We start from the raw sequence: 21,173 nt of genomic DNA, 5'->3' as shown, positions 1-21,173 counted from the left end.
AAATTTTCAGTTATATCCATTTCAATTAAATTTCATTCATTATCTCATTAACATCTTGAAAAGTTATCTACGAGTACTTGATGAGAGAGCCTGTGTTAAGTGCTCCCCGAAAATATTCTGTGCAGACTTCGCACTGTGTTTTTCTCGTTAAGCATAACCCTGTCCATCACCTAATAGAGTTAGAAGTGGCTTCTAGGAAAAGAAAAATATTGGGGCTACCAGCTTGACTCGAATCAGGGTTCTGCGTGAAAGATCAGTGCACCAATCACTTAGCTAATCCCTTCCCTCCAAAAGACATTCATACATCCTTCCAAATGTTGTTTTCATTTTTAAATTTTTTTATTATTGATTTATTTATTATATATATTCAAGAGAAGTACATAATATATTTTCAAGTTTAAATTAAAGATTTTATTTATTCAACATTTACAGAATTAATTGTGTTAACAAAGTTTATTCAGTGTATGTAATTAGTTTGTAAATTACAGAGAGAGTGGTATTGCATTTAGAAGATGTTTAGGGGAAATTAAGTATTATTGGATGTACTTTTTTTTAAAAAAACAGTTAAACTTAATTAACTTGAAAATTACGTTAAAAGGTTTCCGAGTTTTCCTTTTCTTTATTTATTTTTTAAAGAGAGGGCAGAAGGGGAATAATTTTACTAACGCTGAATAAGTATTTGGGTATTCAATTTATTTATGAATATATAAATAATATAATTATAAATAAATATAAAATATTTTATTACGTATATATATACATTAAAAGGCTAATTCGTTGTTAGAAATTGAATCACCGTTTGATTCAATCTGAGCTCATGTTTGCCTTGACACGATTTTGTGCTGACTGACACGGGCATTCGACTCTGCAGACTGTCTATTATTGGATTATTATTGAATCCAATAATATTGACTATTTATTATTATAATTGAATCCTTTTTGCTTCTTTTGGAAGAGAGCGTCTTTTACGCTGCATTCGCTCATATTTCTTTTAAACATTTTAACTACTCTAATGATTCAGCCTCAGTTCAACATTCTAGACTTTTTTGGGGGAGACATTCATACTTGAATGTAGTTACTAATACTATTAACTACTTCTTTATTCGTTTATCTTTTATTGACTTCAGCGGAATGCAAAAATAAAAATGAATATTTTTGAAATAAAGACTAGGGCAGTCTTTTAGAAAGACCTGCTAATCGGGAGGTTCACCGCCATAAAACCAGAGCAGCTACTCAGAAAGTTCTATGTCCATAACTGAAAACATGTCTCTGAGGCAAATCTTTGAAATAGTTGCCTTCTACCTTGATAAAATGATGCTAGACACACTTGAGAATCCTAGGAGTATGAAACAGTTCGGTTCAATTACAGGAAGCTTACAGAGGAGTCCCATGTTCTTGCTCTGAGTAGATATGTCCTTGCCTTAGAGTTATAGCTTATTTTCATTCAGCCATTATGCTTACGATAGATCATGCAAAGAAGCATATAGGCAGATGGTTTACATTAAATTTTATCTGATGGATATTTTTGAATTTTTACCCGAGTCGCAAAGCAAAGTAGAAAAAGTCCATAAAAAAATTAAAGCCCATTGAATGTTAAATCCTTGAAAAAAAAAAAAAAATACACGTAAGAGATTGCAGTCGGAAAACAATAAACCTGTCTGAATAAAGCGGAATATTTATGGCCTAATAAAAATATTGCCAGGTTGTTTTTCTGTATGATTCTCTAGTACGACCTCTTAGTTCAGGTTATTTGACATAAATACGTCTGGGAAAAATAAAGACAAATATATTATGCATTAGTATTGATACTTTGATACTTGTTCAAAAAGCGAGCGTGCATACTTATTTTAGCATTCTACAAATTTTTGTTTTCTACAATCGCCAAGTAGTAGATTGGTTTTTGGATAAAATAAATTTTATTTTAAAAACAAGTGTAAAAAATACAATGTATAAATTTATCAAAACATAAAATGATCAGTGCAAAGAGGCGAGAATGTGTTTCATGGAATCACAATCGCCTTTGACCTGGATAAAGGAAGCCAAATTAGTGATTTGACTATAAATTCACTTCATTACATTTTTTCAAATCTGCAATTCAGTTACATTGCGAATTACATGAGCCCATTCATGTAAGACTGATTACCGTATATGGGAACAATAAAGTATCTGGGTTGAAAGGATTGTAAGCTGGACGATATGTTTTCTAGTGTGCCTTAATGTGAGCTATCGCGTTTGGACGAAAGTTATCCAAATCCAGATATTTCGTAACAAATTTTGACCTCATCAATTATTGCAATCACCTATTACATATTCCATGCTCTTCTTTCCCTATACATTATTGATTAGATATTATGACCTCATTAATTTCTGCTGCTACCGTAGCATTCATAACGAGAATCTAACCCAGTTTCATATGTTGCACACGGGGTCCTGAACCAGCTACTAGTCAAAATGTGAATATTGATTGTGCAAATTATCATTAGATCTTCTCTTAACCAGCAGTAAGAGAAAGTAAAGAAGTTAACTGTCAAAGGTTGGTAAAGATATGGACGGAGGATCCCAAATGAATGAGAGTTCTGAATGAGAAGTTACTCTCTCAACTCGATTGTACAAACTTGGTTGGCCACATCTCTTCCTATTGCACTCATCAGCGGCATGTTATTACCCTACTGCTTCACCCTGGCGATGGGTTAGCGCTCAAAGCTTATTAAAGCCACTCAATGGGTTCTCTATGTAAACCCACTTCATTAATGTGCTCTACACTGTTAACATCTAGAACAGTCTATTAATATTGTGATAAACGCTTATATATATGTTATTCTGTAATTGTTTAACATGTCAATATTTTCACTTCTTTAATTAAATCCTATATAATCAATCAAAAACATTTTCGATAAGTTAATTGCAAATATATTAATTTTGCAACAGTTTTCTTTAATTTTAGTGCCCAAAGTTCTCCTTGGATTTTTTTTTTTTGGATCATGAACTAACAATAATAGAAAAAAAATGTAATAATGTTTAAATTGAAAGAGGAATGGATTTATGTGGTACTCTTACGTATGCCTTCTCTCCTTTAGTTAGGTGTTCAATAATTATGAAACCGAGTCACTGGAAAACTGCTCATTGCTTCAAAATGGTTGCCTACTATTAGTACCGCTGGCGGCTTTAACTAGCACTTCTTTTAAAATTAAATCTAACAAAAAATCATGGTCTCGTTTTTCTCCGTCTCGAACACCAATCCTGAACACCTCAAAGTAGGAGAAGAACTGGAAAGCCGAGTTAATGAAGAGAGCCATTTCAGGATTTAGAATTGCTGACTAAATGAGTTACGATTACAATTGTCATTGTCAACTAAAATTTTTGAAGAATTTCCTGTAATTTTTAAGAGAAATACTTTTTTTAAAGTCAATCTTACGTAAATTGGTTACAAAAAATAAGTCAAATTAGTTATTCAAGAACTTTTGCACACAATTTTTTTTTCCAAGAAACATTGCAGATACAGATATTATGCTCACAAAACTGGTTAACACAGGACACTTAAACAGTTGTTCAGATTACATGGTAAACATATCAGATGGTTGACTGGTTATGTTTAAATTGGTTTTTGTTAAGAAATTGCTCAAATAAAAATGGCTTTATCTGGAAAGTTTCATCATTTCTTGAAAGAGGAATACCGTGACTGACGCGGAAGTCACGCCAGTCTTGAAGAATATCTCAAAAGCGATTTTGTTCTTGTTTCATTGCTAGTATTATTAATTTTCCAGACCAATCAGGTCTCACAGTTCTACCAGTCTTACTGCTGGAATCTAGAGCAACGTAGTATTAAATAACTGGCCCATCAACTTTACTAGCGTGCCTTCTTCTTCTTTTACAGCACACAGTAAAGTGTTGTTTATCCACTTTTATCCATTTTCTAACTTATGCAATAAATGCGACTGCTATTAGAAGACTTTCTAATACATTTTTTTTTTTTTTAAACGCAATTGAAAAATTTTGCCCGATCTCATCACTTCATATTCTGAAAATAAAGACTGAATGAATTTAAAAATTGATTCTTAGAGAAAAAGGGAGTAGCTCAGATGTAACGCAATTTCCTTTGTTGTAATAGAATAAAAGTAACATTGATTAAGTTTTAAAAAAATTAAATTTGTCAAATTTTGTGTCAAATATATTATATACAAAGCAAAATTATTATTAAATAATAAATATAAGGAATTAAGAAGAATTTATTGTAGTGAATAAATCTGTTTATGTACATGTAAGTTGGCCTAGTTTGCCAGCAGAAGAGGACATTATAAATTGTAAAATTTATTAGGAATAGTCACGTGAGAAGTGAAACATATACATATGTATGAGCGGAATGAGGCTTTCCACATAGAATTAACTCGCTTGTCTTTATTTGCAGATGGACTGACGTTTGACAAATCTTCTATCAGTTCGTCTGCGTTCGTACTGTGGACTCTAACTGTAAGTTAGTAATTAATTGCTATTACATTTATTTTATATTCACTAATCTTATTTAAAGAAGATAAAGGAGATTACATTAAGGTTTTTGAAATTAATTTATCCCAGTTGATCATTTATCTTAATTTATCGCTATTTATTGAATTTTATTAAAAGAACGGCTTTGCATTCTATTTGTTAATTGCAAAGTAAAATTGTTGTTAACAATGGTTGTACTCGTTCAGACGACCTCCTTAAAATGTGGTAGTGGGTGGTGGAAGACTTGTGCAGGTGATTAGGTAGCATTGTCTCTCTCCCCTATTTTATTCTTCTTCTTCCAGCAAGTGTATCAATAATAAGAGTTGCAAATTAACGACCTGAACTGACCGGGTGCTCAAGTAATAACCAAAAGATAAGGTATCATATTACGTGAGCAAACCATTGTGAACGAAACATTTGGGTCCATATCTCAGTAAGAAGGTAGCGCATCTTCCTTGCTTAACCGGTGATCATTGCGGTGATTGATTGTTGATTGTAAATTGGGTGACCTAAAAGCCAAATCCACTTTACTAAATAGATTTATTGTGGCTTCCTTTAGTTCAGTGACTGTCATATAATGCAGGTAAGTATTCTCGTAAATTTGGATGCGTATATGTGATGATGATAAGCTATCGTTTGTCTAAGGGTAACTGTTTTCATAAGTTGTCCACACATCACCGGTTGAAAAAATGCGAATGTCGCGTATCGTGGAACTCTTTTTTACGAAGCGTTCCTTACCAACACATGCTAATTTTTATAATAAAAGAAAGCGAAAATCCGTTTTCCATTTCTATAAAATTATTTATTCTTTTAATAAAAAATAACCTATTTATTTATTTATTCGGAAACGCAGATATATTACAGTTTCATTTCGCCCATTCTCAAACAGCAATAATTAATGTTTTTTTTTTCTATTCTACAATGTGACAATTATTCTTTCAAAAGTAGTTTAAAGATAACTTCTCAAATCTAAAGATAAAAGTTAATTTGTTGCTAGTCCAATTGATATTAAATGATTGTAGTTCCTATTTCATAATTAATACCTACATAATTCAGCATAATTTCTTTTGATTTTATTTTATTTATCCTATTTATCTGTTTATTTAATCTATGCTTAAATTAATAGCCTTTTATTAGCTTAAATAATTGCTGCTTTATTATTGTTATTTTTTAAATTATACGTATTTAAAGAATGAATAAAGAATCTGATTGGGGTAGTCCTCACGAAAGCCATAGTGGCTGACTGACTGCACTTTGAACGATCTACGATAAAGTGGTAGAGGCCACTTTATGGTTGGCTTGAGTCCAAATAGCCTCCCGCCCTTCCTCAGCACTCCAATTATCCAACTTTCTACATGGCCTATTTCTTATTGCGATTATCCTCTCTCATTTACGTTAAATACATTTTTGGAAGAATGCTGATTTTTCAACATTTTTAAGTCAATCAAAGATTATATTGAACCCAGCCAAATATCGAGTAGGAATGTATATATTTTATTTTAAGGAATTACCCTCGTTTTGGATATTTCTGATTGTTGTGAATGGAAATATCCCGGCCAAGTTCAAGTTCCGTTATTCTGTTGTACCCACCTCACTTTGAATTAGAAAATATTTGCATAAATATTTTCATGGTTCCAAATAAATGGAATAAACAAATTAAATAAATTAAAACAATTAAATAAATATATATAATGGTTACTTTGGAGCCCTGTGAGATGTCCACTGAAGGCCTTAGAGGCGTCTAAAACGCTGTTATGTATCCGAGAAAAAATAAAATAAATGGAAGAGAGAAAGACACAAAGCTCGGAAGAATTTTAAAATTTCAATTTATCTACTAAGTTTATTGAAATTATCAGATTTAGTGACCATGGTGCAGAATTAAAACAGCTTTGATTGTGCTGCTGACACTATTAATTGGACAGTAGGTGCCAGGCTTTGCATACGAGTTAAGATAAATTTTGGAGTCGAGACACTTTTTGTCGGCTGTTGCCCGATTTTCCTTAATTTCCTGAGGATTCACTTCCTGAGCCAAGTAGTCAGAGTGAAGTTTGAAGTAACCGGAAGGAGATTGCACACCGAAGAAAATTAAATAGATGGAGACATTGACATCAGTCAACTCTGCGCTGGGTGCAATCCAAGTACTTCTTTCATTTAAAATGTACGAATAATTTTAATTCTTACTTAGAGGAGCCATACATAGTCCCTCTTGCTATGTATAAGAGAAAGGGGATTAAGAGAGGGGAAAAGACAGAGTGTTTAGGGAGAGAGAGAGAGAGAAAGATAGTTTTCCAAATCCGAAATTGAGTTTTCACTTGAAAAATATGGGCAGAAGCATGAGAAACTAAACAAAAAAAAACTTTTTGCGAGGTGTGTACGAGTTTCTTACTTAAAATTTGCAAATGAAAATTCAAAACAAAAAAAAATGATGTTCTTGACAGGCCTAAACTTGCTTGCTTATTTTTTTGACACTAACAAAGGAGACTGAGCACTAAAACATAAGGCTCCAAGTGCAGTAAACAGCAGTAGGGGAACAAGAAAGAGAGCGCTGTCAGACAAGTGGACCCATTTAGGTTAATTTTAATTAAAAAAAAAAAATGGAATTGTACTTATAAAGTTTATCAACTACAACTTTACGAGGGTCGTTTGAAAAGTCCGTGCAAAGTCAGAGAGATAGCACCACTGGCGCGTATCGAGGTTATCTTTAGTTAATAGCATCTCTTGGAAGAACACACACCAAGTTTCAGCCAGATCGGTCTATTTCTTTGTGTTTGGCATTCGTTTGAATCGAGGAAGTCGAGTGATTTTCAAAAAATGGACGAAAAAGAATTTCGTGTGTTGATTAAACACTACTTTATGAAAGGCAAAACGCCTCAGGAGACTAAAGAGAAGCTTGATAAACATTATGGTGACTCTGCACCTTCGATTAGAACAGTTTATAAGTGGTTTCAAAATTTTCGGAGTGGCCATATGGGCACAAGTGATGCTGAACGTTCTGGACGCCCTGTTGAGGTTACTACTCCAGAAATCATTGATAAAATCCATGATATGGTGATGGATGACAGAAGAGTGAAGGTGCGTGAGATTGCTAGTACTGTGGGCATCTCGAATGAACGGGTACATAATATTTTGCATCAACATTTGGACATGACAAAGCTATCCGCAAGATGGGTGCCGCGATTGCTCACGCTTGACCAAAAACGAAATCGTGTGAAGTGTTGCAAGGACGGTTTGCAGCTGTTCCAGAAGAATCCGCAGGACTTCAAGCGTCATTTCGTCACTGTGGATGAAACATGGATACATCACTACACTCCTGAGACCAAAGAACAATCTAAACAATGGGTTACCAAGGGGGAATTTGCGCCAAAAAAGGCGAAGACCGTTCCTTCGGCCGGAAAGATTATGGCGACTGTCTTTTGGGATTCGCAAGGAATAATCCTCATCGACTATCTGGAAAAAGGTAAAACTATTACAGGTGCATATTATTCATCGTTATTGGACCGTTTGAAAACCGAGGTGCAAGAAAAACGCCCACGATTGGCCCACAAAAAAGTCCTTTTCCATCACGACAACGCACCAGCTCACACCTCAGCAGTTGTGGTCGCAAAATTAATGGAAATAGGGTTCCAACTCGTTTCACATCCCCCTATTCTCCAGACTTGGCTCCCTCGGACTACTATTTGTTCCCCAATATGAAGAAATGGCTGGCGGGAAAAAGATTTTATTCAAACGAGGAGGTGATTGCAGAAAGGAATGGCTATTTTTCAGACTTGGACAAATCCTATTATTCGGAAGGGATCAACAAACTAGAGCAGCGTTGGACGAAGTGTATAAGCCTAAAAGGAGACTATGTTGAAAAATAAAAAAGGTTTACCCCAAAAAATTAAGTAGTTTTTATTTTTGCACGGACTTTTCAAACGACCCTCGTAAATATAACTATTTTTATGTAATGTATACAGCGACCCAAAGGTTTACAGTCAAAGTCGTCAATAAAGATAGTAAAAACAAAGATTTATGTATGTAAAACTGTAATGATTGATTGCCAACTAATTCGATTAAAGAAAATTTGATCAATTTATCATATAAAGGACAACGTAGTTAATGAAATTGCCAATACCATTCAATCAATTGAGTTAATTAATTGACTTTATATGGATAATGGAATGTGTGTTTGGAATGAAAACACCCTGTTTGAACTTTACTTTAGAAATTTTGTTATATAGTGCATTGGTTTCCATTTATTTAGTTCACTGTTTGTGTGTCCATAAAAGTAGAATTCAGTTACAAATAACAATAATTCAGGTTTGTTTTGTTAGGCATTAAATTAGGCACATGTGTTGGATAATAATGAAATCATTAAATTATTCAAAGCAATTAATGAAGGCTTCTATATGTGGCAGTTTCTCTGATACCCACTGCAAAATAAAAAAATATGTTTATTAAAGCACTTAAACTGTACTATACGTATATAAAACTTATATTAACTTATTATTGCTTTTAATACAATTAAAATTTTAAAATTTCATGTAAATCGGTATTATGTTCAAAATCCGTGAGACATTTCATTTGATTAAATGTCCACTAAATTTTTTTTATGGCATATGAAATTACGTGTGGATGTTAATGAGAAATATACACTTTAATTAACTCGCATTATATGGCAAACAAAAATTAATGCTTTTTGTTTGTTTGCTTTTTTTTAATTAAGTGCCAAGTTTGTTGTCTTTTTTCTAGTCCTCTAATAGTGCGCTATTGTCTTAGGATATGTTCCTTCGTTTCTGATAACTTTGTCCGCCTTCGAACTGTGAGCTGAGAGAGAGAGTGCGAGTGAGTGAGGCAGGGAATACCTGGGGCATCCTGTATCCTGTGCCCTACATCCGAGTTAATCCCTTTCTTTAATTATCGTTTCTCACTTAAAGTGACCTTAACTTTGATTTTATTATTGAACAACAAAACAATATTTTGGAAATCATAAATCAGTTTGATCTAAATTATGTCGCATACAACCAAAGCAAAAAATCGTGTGAGGGACTCCAACACTTCTGTACAAACCACACTTTAGAGCTAGCTGAAGTTGCAACTGTTTGGGTTTAATATTCTAAAAGCAAATCTAATATCGCTGCTATATCTCAGGTTGCGTTGGATTGATTTCTTTCCGACCGACAAAAAATATTAAAACTAATTAATAAGTTCTTGCTCGATTAACAAAAATTGTAATCAATAACATTAAAAAAAAAAGTTTGACAAGACTTTCTGGGTTGGATATGATATTTATGCTATTATATTTCTTGACATTGGTTCTATTTCCGTTTATGGCAGGTTTACATTTGAAGTAAAAATTCGAGTCATTTATAGGAAACTATTCTACTTACTATCCCTGAGTAATGTAGAGCTTGGTTCTCTCCAATTTGGAAGAGCTATCCTTAAAACCATTGCAAATACTTGAGAATGGCGTGAGCTGTACCAGAGGAGTGGTTACCCCAACTGTTGGCTTCCACCGCTTTTCGTAGTGAGTACTTTGCATAGTAGAGGGGAATTTATTTTGAATTCTAGACATAAGTGACTAGTCTGTTGGTGTTTGGTTTAATTTGGAATCACCTTCTTTTTCAAAATTTCTTTCGAAATCTAAAACCTAATTTTGACAAAGATTTCACAGAAAACAATAGATATATTTACAAAGTACTAAACAAATTACTCACTTTGCGAACGGCATCTTTCTTTTATTCACCGAATTTCTTTTGATGTCAGTGCTGAAAGCTATTTTTGGAATAATGCTCTATTATTTATAAAAGAGAAGATATATGGGAAATTTATGGAACTTAATCCATTAAAGGAGAGTATGAAGAACACACTAATTAGTTAGGCAAAGTTGCAACCCAAGGCAACACCGCACAATTAATTTCCTCCGGCCATAACTTACACTTAACCGAGACTGTGTGGTTCTCTTTCATATCAGACCCGGCATTCACAATATGCCGCCTCCGAAGAGATATTTCATAGTAATAGTCACCGCAAGTATTACATTTCACCCTGATTTATACTTGAAGTATTTTAAATTTCTACTTAAACTTTCCCCTATTTCTTGGGATTTATTAAAAGAGAACTGATATGGCTTCTTCTAACTTCTTAGTTTTAATTGGCAGGATTTATTCAGTGCGATTAAAAACCTTTCTCGAAGCGACACAGCATGACCCATAAAATTGCATTATTTACTCTCTTCTAGAGTTCCTCATCATTCTCTGAGTTGCAGCGGTATCTTATTAATTAATAAGCATTAAGTTTCAAAGTAATCTCTTCAAATATTGAATTTTTCATCTCCTTCAACCCTCATAAGACAAAATGTATTACTTTTAACAGGAATACTCGATTGGAGAATATTAAATATTATATATGTAAATTTGACATGTGTTTAGAGAGGGCTTGGAATGCTACAGTTTTGATCAAATTCTGTTACGCATGATTGCCATTTCAATATACAGCTTCAAAAGTTGTTTGCAATGCAACTAAAACCTTTAAGTCTTTAGTACTTGATATCCTCCAGAACGTAAAACTTTATCCGCATTGTAAATAATAAGTCGCATTGATTTCCTGCAACCATCACGCGATCTGTCGTCCTCTAATTCTATAGAAATTTTTTTTCTATGTTCTTCCCATCCTTGAGTTCTAGGTCTCCCTATGAGAGATTCTGTTTTAAATCATTGAATCTTATGAAAATGTGTGAATAGTTTCGACGATGTTTTTTTTGCCTTGAATGGCTAAGTGACCCAATTATTTTATCGAAATATTGCAACGGCAATCATTTAGGTACTATATAGTTGATCTTATCTGGTGGTGCGTGAGTTATTGTACCCCATTCTGAATAGGGGAGATAAATGAAATGAAATAGTATCGCAACTAACAAACTACACAATGCCACAAATACACAATGAGGGCAGTTCTCTAACAGTCATGAATGAAACTTGCACGTCATCAAACGACTCGACTCAATGGGTCATTCACAATTTCGTCAGTAAACTCTGTCCTAGTTATTGCTTTGCATAATCGCGTGCACCCCCCTTTTTTTTTTTTACTTTTGACAGTTTACAAAGAACAGGGAAAAATAAAAATGGTTGGCCGTTTTTGTATTCAACACGTCATGTTCAGTATCTTGCAAATAATTGCCGATTTATGTTGGAGTGAATCTTATTTTTTTTTATTTTATTTTATTTTTTAACCTATATTATGTTTTTAATTGTTCTTTTGTAAAGCTGTATTAGTTGTTGAGTAGTATTCGTAAGGAGTTGATGCTAATGGTCCAAGGTGATTTCATTTAACAACATTGCAATTTAAGGAACTATAGTAATAATGGCACAGCTTATTGACCATCTTTGCATTAAACTGCCGAGTATAGGCTAGTGACTTTCGTCAAGCATTAATAATACACTAACACTTAGATAATGCATTGGAATAAATCAATAGTTCGCGTTATTACCATAACAGAGCATCATTTTTTATTTCGGGTATAGCGTAGAAAATAAGGGTTTAATTAGAACATATTTTATCTAAAATTTCGGAAGTCTCTACATCCTTCTGAACCGCTCCATCTGTTAGATAGGAAATAAGGAAATACAGGAAGAGAAAGTCATGTGAGTGTTCCTGGCAGTAATTATTTTTATGTCTTGTCAACTCAAAATTAATGGGCTCATGTGAAGTTTAGGTTGGAATCAATTTAACACAGAACCATATATTATTGGACGATAGTCTGAAGAGTGGCGGTTAGAAGTTCAGAGAATGCTGGGACAGGAAGCACTAGAGAGAGAGAGAGAGAGATACGATAGAGTGAGAGAGAGGAGATCTGGTTGGGGCTGAGCAGTGAAGCAGTACATTGTGTGTGCGAGAGCCAGGTAATTCTAATTGGCGAGGTGCGGTCTGAACTTTACCACTTGCACGACCTCGCCATTCTTAGCTAACATTTATTCGAGGCCACTGCGGCAAAAACATCCTCCCTTACCTCCTTGCAACCCTTCACTACCATCTCTTATTTCGCAAGCACATTTACTTTTCTTGAAGGTTAATTTGAGATCTCTTTAATACAAGTATCTTCTTGTAGTTTCTCTTAACACAATAAGAAAATTTAAGTGTTATGGTTCATTAGGTTAAAGTAGGAAATTTCGTCAAAAACATTTGGGAAATTAAGTATATTTAGAAATGTTTGGTATAACTCAAGGTCTCCTATTTTAATGTTTATTCTCGAATAAATTTAGATTAGAAGAGCTCTTTTTCGAATTTAATTTATATATCACTAGTTCTCTCAGATGTATTTTTTTTTTCTCCAATATCCTACAGTTGAACCCTCACCAATGAGGTCTGCTACCTTGGGTTGTTCTTAGACAAAAGACTAAAGTTAAACCTTTACATGCGACTTAACATAATTTTACTCAACTCACTTTACTGACTTTTGAATAGACTACTTGAGAACAGATTCAGTCTTCACTAAACTAAAAACGATTTATACAGCAAATGGAGTTGAATTGTAGGGTTTAACCTTCAGAGATTACTATCCGTTCAATCCTGAATCCTCCTTATAATCATTAATGCTCCCTTCTTCGTTTCCAATTTAACTATCTACAAAGACCTAAAATTCCTTTCAATTTATTAATCTGATCCCCTTTTAACAAGATCCCACTAATGGCTGCAATCTCTTAGTCCACCACCTCTCATCCCTCATTATCCCAGATAATACTCCCAGGAGGTTAAAAAGCTAGTAGTTTTACGATTTCCTTTCATTAAGTTACAAGAGCAATTAGCTCAGCATTTGTGCAATTACCATGGAATAGATTCTCCCCTCGTACAGTGCGCGCATATTCAAGCTATCATTGTCGTGTGTTACTTATAGTATGTACTATATACTTTATATAAGGAATTTCAAGTTCCTAGACATTATTAAATGGTTTAACGCTCTCACTCTATATAGAAACATGAGTTCATCTGTTATCTGCATTCTTAAAATAATTCTCTTAATCTAAAAAATGGACGTAAATTTAGAATAGATTAGAGTCCCCATATGAATGGCCCATCTGATTCGTACCACTTTGCCTCAAAAGGTTTGTTAGGGCGTCATTTACTGAGAGCAACCATTCATTCATGTTTTAATTACACTTAAGATTTTAAAAGAGGACTCTGGCTAATGCATGAAGGCACGAGTTTTTCATGCCCCAAAAAGCCGAATACTTATTCATTCGCACCTTTCACTGACAGGAAATATATAATAAGAAGAGTAGAATCGTATCTTCTTCTTTGTGGCAAATTTGCCAAGGGAGTCGGTTGAAAGAGCAATGTGCTGGATTTTGTTACTCTGTCTGCAGTCGCCCTCGATTGCGGTCAAATATACAAGTATGTTGGCATCGTTTTGAGTAATACTGTAGTAAACTTTTTCGCTTGTTTTTGTGAGTTCCTTCATCATTGCTATAACTATCTGGCGTCGATGCTTTGTTATTTTTGGCGTTTTGCTTTGCCCTAAATGCTAAAAAAAGATGGAACGCTCACGGGCGCAGGTTTTGTTCTCGATGCCGCCTGAGCAATCAAGCAAACTTATCAAAATGTCCATCCAGGTATACTTCCTTTGAGTTAAGTTCACATCATCTGCAGAAAAAAATCTTACTCTCATATAATCTCAACTGCACAAAGATATCGCAACTGAATCTGATATCCTAGATCTTTACCCGACTGGCAAGCCTAATAAACAATTTACTTACAACAAAATTTGTCAGCTAAATTGTGCTTTAAGTAAACGAAAGACGTTTTAGTGCTCACACGAAATTTTTGCGTAATCAGGGGATTTCGAAATATTATTTTTGGTAAAAAGTTAAGTTCGAAAATTTGATGTCATAATATTTCTTACTAGGATATAGAGAATGTAATCACCGTAGGATGTATCACTTCATGCCTTCATTACAAAGTTCTCTCTTGTCAGTTGGTGCTGCTTAAACTGCAACGCGAATATCGTAATTTATGGAAATCCTAAAAAAAGTCTACATAAATGCTAAAAAAAACGTGGAAGGCTTTTATCTATATGCCTGGGCAACCGAGCAAAAATGTTTTGCATGTAATAAAAAAGATGCAAAGTGATTTATGCGGCAGAACTACAATCTGGGAGGGCGGTAGAGATACTGCAGTGAAGGGCGCATAGTTCGCCTGACAAGCTACTGTATATAGATAATTAGTTGTGGCCCAAAACTTCACCTTTTTCTTTGTAATATTCAACCTCTGCAGCTACTCTTCCTGGGTACTAGCATTGCACAATGTTCATGCAATATTAACCTCTCCTTTAAGATCTGAAATACTTTTAATATTAATGCAACTGTTCAGTTCCCATTTTCTAGCAAGTTCTACATTCTTTGAATGCTGGTAACACGAAATAGAGTTTTCACCCAAAATATACTTTGTATAAGCTCTCTGAATACAAAGCTCATGTGTCAGCACACAATCTTCTTCCTCTTACGTCTTACTGCGAATCTCAGGTTTCTAACATACATTTTTTTCAAACTTTGAAATTCTATACAAATTTTTGGTTCGCAGATTCATTACAATACAGCTTCACTTCGTCTTTGACTAATGTGGATTTCTTCTGACTTCCTCGTTCTGCTGCCGAGAATTTACTCAATTCACTTATTTTCTTTGCTACAATAATATGAATGAGTTCTATGCTGAACTCATTCAGAGAAATTGAAAACTATCAGTTATTTATTATTTATTTAATATTCTTAATGGGGTGGGTATGCTCGGTTCCGATGCGTTGCCCCACGCTACTCCACTATCTTGAACCTTGGAAGAATAAGCCACGTGCTAAGATAGTAACGAAAGAATGTTTACCTACTTTTTTTTTAAATTTTTTCATGCTATACTTTCAGACTTTTAATTTTCTTTGCGTTTTTGCCATGTCTCTCTGAGACCTTCGTCTCATGAAGGAATTTTGGCCTTCCTCTTGCTTGGATGTTGGCTTCGAACTGCCATATTTCTTTCCTGTTTTATTCTATTGTGCAAACTTTAGCTGATGGCGGGCACTAGGTACCTATGACAACCTGCTATGTTACGTGTTCACAATATCTTGTACACTCACCAGTCCAGTACTTACAGCTCTTATCATAACACAGATTTACAACTCAGTGTCATTACAGTAGTAAACCTATGACAACCTGCTATAAAATCAAAGGGTTGCATTTCCAAAAAATCAGTACAGTGGCTTCCGACCTCTTCAATTATCTAGGTACAAAGAACATTCAACGTTCTTAAATCCAAGACCGGGAGGTCCATAAATATCCGTGGTATCCTGCTTCAGCAATACCAGAACTGATATAGAGCGCACATCGGTAGAGGTGAGGTGGTCTGGGGCCAGACACTATTAAACAGAGCTGGGGATTGGCCGTTTGGCTAATGAACTGTGAAGGGAGGTGGAACTTCATAGTCGTGGCGAAGACTATTCAACTAAGGAGTCTGCTCGAAATACAGATCAGAACGTTGTACGTTTAAGGTACGCCCATGGAATACTAATGATTCAGAGAAAAATAAATAACATTTAAGAAATTATAGCGCCTGAGTTTAAGAATGAAAAACAAAACGAAAAAATAAAATTTAAAGAAAATTAAAAAAAAAAAAAGAGAAAGTTAACATCCTTAATAAATAAAAACTTAATTAATAATCTTTTGGAATAAAGGAATTTCTTCTTGAAATAAACATTTTTGGATGTTTTCTATGTAATAAAAATGAATAACTTTAGTTCAATATTAAATGGCTATCTTGAATTATTACTTAAGTGCACTCGTAACTTAAAACATGGACATCCTGAAAACTGTGCACTCAGCAAAAAGAATTTTGCCACAGTTCAGTGAATTCTTTTTAACTGAAATCGTTTCAAAAATGATTTTTGCCACTCTGTTAGAATTGCCTAACGAATAGACTTTTATTGACACAAAGTTTATCTTGTCTAAAAAAAAAATATAGAAGGCACCCATCTGCAAGTAAATTATGTCATGGCCTTGACACCGGAAGCTTTCAGTAATTTTATCAGACAAGACAGCCAATTTTACAGGCTCACTGGCCTGTGGTCTAGCGATAAGACTGAATGTTTACCTAGTTCTACCACTACTGTGGATTTCTTCGATCGGTTATGTATTTTCAATTCTCCTTCGCTTATATTCTGTTCTTTCTTAGAATACATTTTGTATTCTTTTATTCGCTTTTTAAATTTTTGTTTCAATTTATGTCAAAAACATTACATACAATGTCTATCGACACTAACACTGTGGGCTGCAGGAATACTGCTGAAGACTTGTTGTGAAATGCTTTGTTCTCATCACAAAAGTGACTCAATATTTCAGCCTCTTTCAAATAATTATGACAATAAATATAATCATTAATTCAAAATATGATTTTAACCTTCGTAATGGAATCACAACCAGACTAAGATATGTGGCCAATATTTCGTTGTTGGAGTTTTTGTGAGCGTAATTACAATAATATCCTATCTAATAAAATATCCTATCTATGTAATAATTTTGTAATAATGTAATAATTCTGTCTAATAATTTCACCCCAAACGAGCGTATTGTATGTTACAGAGATCCTCTTTATATCGAAACTCCTGAAGCTTGTTCATGTTATTGTATTGCCGGAAACAGAGAATACTGCCCGCAGCCTTCATTGAGGTGGATACGGGTGCCAGTAAACACTAATGTTGACTTGCTTTAACAATATAAACTAACAACTAACTGGTGAGACGCAATCTAAAATATTAACTATTAAATTAAATCCCACAAAGTTTTCAACACAAACAAAGATTTGGTAAAAGATTGGATTGCCAGAGGTAGAACGCCCTGTTATAGGATTTTACCATGGTGTTTGTGTTGATCCCAGTTCTAAAAGATGTGCTTCAGGCTAGATGGTAACTCCATTACTTCATTTTATAAGCTTCCTCCCAGATTATCTCTGACACTCTTTTTCCAGCTTTATGTAATACATTTCAACTGTGATGTTCTTCAACTGTATTTCTTACTTTTTGTAGTATACCTGTATTTAAGCAAATTTATTACAATTTTTACTCTTCTGTGTATTGAGAAAAGTAATTATTAAAAATAGAAAGTTTTTACTCAAGCTACTACCACTTGCTTCGACATTTTAAAACATGTTCATAACTAAATCCTCAAAAACTGTTTTCATTTTGAAAGTTAATAAAAGAAATTTATAGTTAAGTAAGTTTGCTGGTCGCATCCGTCCAAACACTTAATTTGGCAAGTGGAGTAAAGCCTGAAAAAGTAGGCGTTACTTTAATTAATTTATGTATAAATATCTGAAAACACCTTCTTATGTGACTCGCGCGACTAATTGCCACATGATTGCATGCTTCAATGTCAGAGCGAATTTATGGTCCTTATTTTCTTGCTACTCATCTTCAAATACAACTTCTTGAGGAAGCAATATTGCTTACATCATTCCATCTCTAGCGTACATAGTTGCAACTGGGATGTGCCCCCTTCTTTCCAGTACCGTTTCTAGTTATTCTGAGGAGTGGATCTCTTTTAAGCACTTCTGTGAGCCTTCTGAGAATATTGTCGCAAACTCCTTATTTGATTAGAAAAGTTCGGCAGTTTCTTTAATGTTTTGAGTCTTCTGGATCCGTCCTGTTAAATATATATCATTTAATAAAATATTGGAGCAGTAAGATCGGAACGATAGCACCTTTCAATTTTTATTCGGTAGGATCTCTCTCTCTCTCTTTCCACTATTTTCGGAATGAAAGTCACCCTAGCAAGGGATATTTTCGAGTTAAGCAAATCCAAGTTGTTATAATAAACAATTATTTTTACAAAAAGATTGAAACTAAAGATAAATTTAATTCATAGAAGTAAAAATTCATTCATTACTTTAGACTAGCCAAAGCGGACGTTGAGTTTATTTATTCTTATTTTTTTTGTAAAAAAATATTTTATGATTTTTTATTTAAGGAATCTCAATATTTCAGTTTATTGGTACCTGGAGCCTTTTTCTGACTGTCACTTTTTACTCGTCATAGTCACTAAAAACTCTGTCCATCATCGAGCAATGACCGGTAAGAAGCTCCTAGAAAGAGAAATCTAACAGCCGGCAGCTGGTTTCAAACTTGGGATCTCCGCGTGGGAATCCAATCAGCACTGACCACTGAGCTAATCCCAGCCCTTAGTAATAGCAATCATAGTATCAGATCACTCACAATATTTCTAACTTAAATACCTATTGTGAACTTTTTGTAAAAGGAAGAAAAATTTATTGCAAATGTGTTATAATTTTTTTTTATCAAGCTTTCGACCTAGTGACTAGGTCATCTTGAGTGTCACATTTTGTACCTAAACAGTTAGAACTAAAAACACACCAACCTTTGATGTTAAGAGTGTAAAAAATATTGTATTTGTTAATAAGTTTGAGCTCTGACGATGATCTAGTCCCTAGGTCGAAAGCTTGGCAAGAAATGATAAAAATATTATGACTGAATTTCAGAATTGGCGATATTATTTCTTTTTTTATATCAATGTTTCAGTTATCAAAACTGTGAACAACATTTTCCAATTTTTTTTTTTTAATGTGTGCAGAAATCGTAGAACTTTTCATTTTTGTTTGTTATTTTAATAAAAGACAGGTACATTGATCATATTAGCCAAATTATTAAAATTATATTTATTTCACTTGTTTCAACACAAAACTCAATAAGTGCTTGTACCTTTTGATCTGAATTTTACTTTAAAAGTGGATAAATAAATCTGTGTATATTAATTACACATACATGGTGCATTTGTACATATATAGATACAGAGTGCAGAGTGTAGTGAATGGAAAGTATAGTTAATGGAAAAGTAAACCAGAAAATAAAGATGCTTAGAAAGGGGAGGTCGGTCTCAGAGTTCTTCCTTCAGTTGTTGCCAACATTCCTTGCTACTTCTTTACACAGTTTGCACGAGGAGCGCTTTTATTAAACAAGCTTGAAGTGTAGCACTCGTAACTTTGGAAACTTAATTAGACATTTATTATGTCCGTTAATTATAAGGATTGTAAGTTCCCTTCGTTAAGTTCACTCAGCATTCTAAAGAGGCTCCCCCATGCTAAAGTCACGTCGCTCTTCTCATTCATTTTGCGGCTTTTTTCTTTCTTTTTTTTCTTTTGGTTTGTTTTTTCTCTCTCTCAACTTTCCATTAACAATCTTAACAGCTTTCTTTTTTCTTAGGACATCATTATTATATCTTCAGAACGGACTAAAAAAACATAATTAAATAAACTACAGACTGCGGAGATAAAAATTGTTTCAAAATGAAATAGAATCAATAAAACGTAAGAACTCGAAAATTAATTGAAATCCAAAACTGATATGTTAACGACGATTAAGTGAATGCTAAAATTGCAAGTTCGAATTTCTAGAATTCCATTTGCCATTTACCCGAAAATGGCTTTTTTTTAAAAATAATTATCTTTAATAATTATATTATATAATTAATGGTATATAATGTAAAGTGTATCTATTCCAGATAGATTGCCATTATTTCTGGTAATTAGAGAAAGGGTTGTTAGGTTTCCCTCTAAAGTGCGTTCAGATTAATGTATGGACCGTTATCGTTTAAAAAAGGATTTGGTGAGTTACTAAAATTCTTTAAAGAAGTTTTCATAAGTTTCTGAGAACGAATCCAGATGGTATCTCTAAAACTTGTCATGTGATTGTGACGTGCAAAAAGCTTAAACTACTGCAGTTAGATAAAAAAGATCTTAAACCGGGCCGAATTTAAATTTTCTAAGGGTCAAAAATAAATGTTTCATTTTGTAATTAATTGACAAATTTTTTGTTGGCTGATGGCATACAAAACCAGTCAGTGTGGCTCTTTTCAGTTTAACTTCTTATTAATGAATTTTCCAGATTGACGGACGAAACTTTGACAGTACTATCAATCATTTAACTGGGACTTACACCACCTTTAAACTAATTATTCTCATTTTTAATAAACGTGGCGCCAATATTTTATTTCTTTCAATTTATATTTGATTAAGTGTCTTTAATTGAACAAAAAAGTGAAAGAGAATCGCTAAATGATTAATTGTTGATTTTTAATGAATATATGCTATTATAAATTACGTTTATACTTTCAGAGGAAAGTAAAATTAGCACCTGTGGCCTGGTGATTTGCTCGTTCGTTATATTATGTGCTTCTATAATTTATATAGTGTAGAAGAGAAGGGCCTTTTGTATGAATTATATAATGAATAACTATATAAGTTATTTGTTTCTGTATATAAAAATAAATCTATTTTTGACATACACCTTGTAATAGGAAGTTTCAGGTTTGCAATAAAGAATTTATTTCGGATATACTTCTCATTCCTAAACTGGCCCACAAAGCTTCCCTTGGTTTTTTCAATGATCACCATCTTTTCTGTTGAAAGTGTTTACCATTCTCTTTTTCAGTTCCTCGGATGCTTATGATCTCTGCCCTCGCACCTTGTAACGCTTATACGCATTGTGGGATTTCCTATAATTTTTTCATATCATTAATTGGTCCCAAAGTACCTGGTAAGCCCACTTTTGTTTAAGCGTCTAAGTTTCCAAGATAACCCTAATTCCCAGCTATTTTCTTTAAATTTTTTGCAACTATTCGCCCTTCTTATTATCCATCACTTATATTTGTTACACTTTTCCCTTGACA

At 33.7% G+C, this 21,173-nt stretch overlaps 1 protein-coding gene across 3 annotated transcripts in view; it reads left to right on the top strand.

Moving 5' to 3' along the window:
• Positions 1-21,173, top strand: part of LOC141453824 (acetylcholinesterase-like) — a 114,574-nt gene that overhangs the window by 45,829 nt on the left and 47,572 nt on the right. For 2 of the 3 annotated variants that reach the window (XM_074127474.1, XM_074127473.1), the window contains exons 3-4: positions 4,406-4,467; positions 17,076-17,228. The gene's annotated coding sequence lies outside the window, so the exon portion shown is untranslated. The remainder of the gene's footprint in view (positions 1-4,405; positions 4,468-17,075; positions 17,229-21,173) is intronic. The other variant, XM_074127472.1, reaches the window with a different exon arrangement.

The sequence above is a fragment of the Rhodnius prolixus genome, unplaced genomic scaffold (genome assembly GCF_049639745.1).
Source record: "Rhodnius prolixus isolate KJV_2025 unplaced genomic scaffold, Rpr scaffold_3, whole genome shotgun sequence".
Lineage (NCBI taxonomy): Eukaryota > Metazoa > Arthropoda > Insecta > Hemiptera > Reduviidae > Rhodnius > Rhodnius prolixus.
This window is presented reverse-complemented; position numbering and strand designations above follow the sequence as displayed.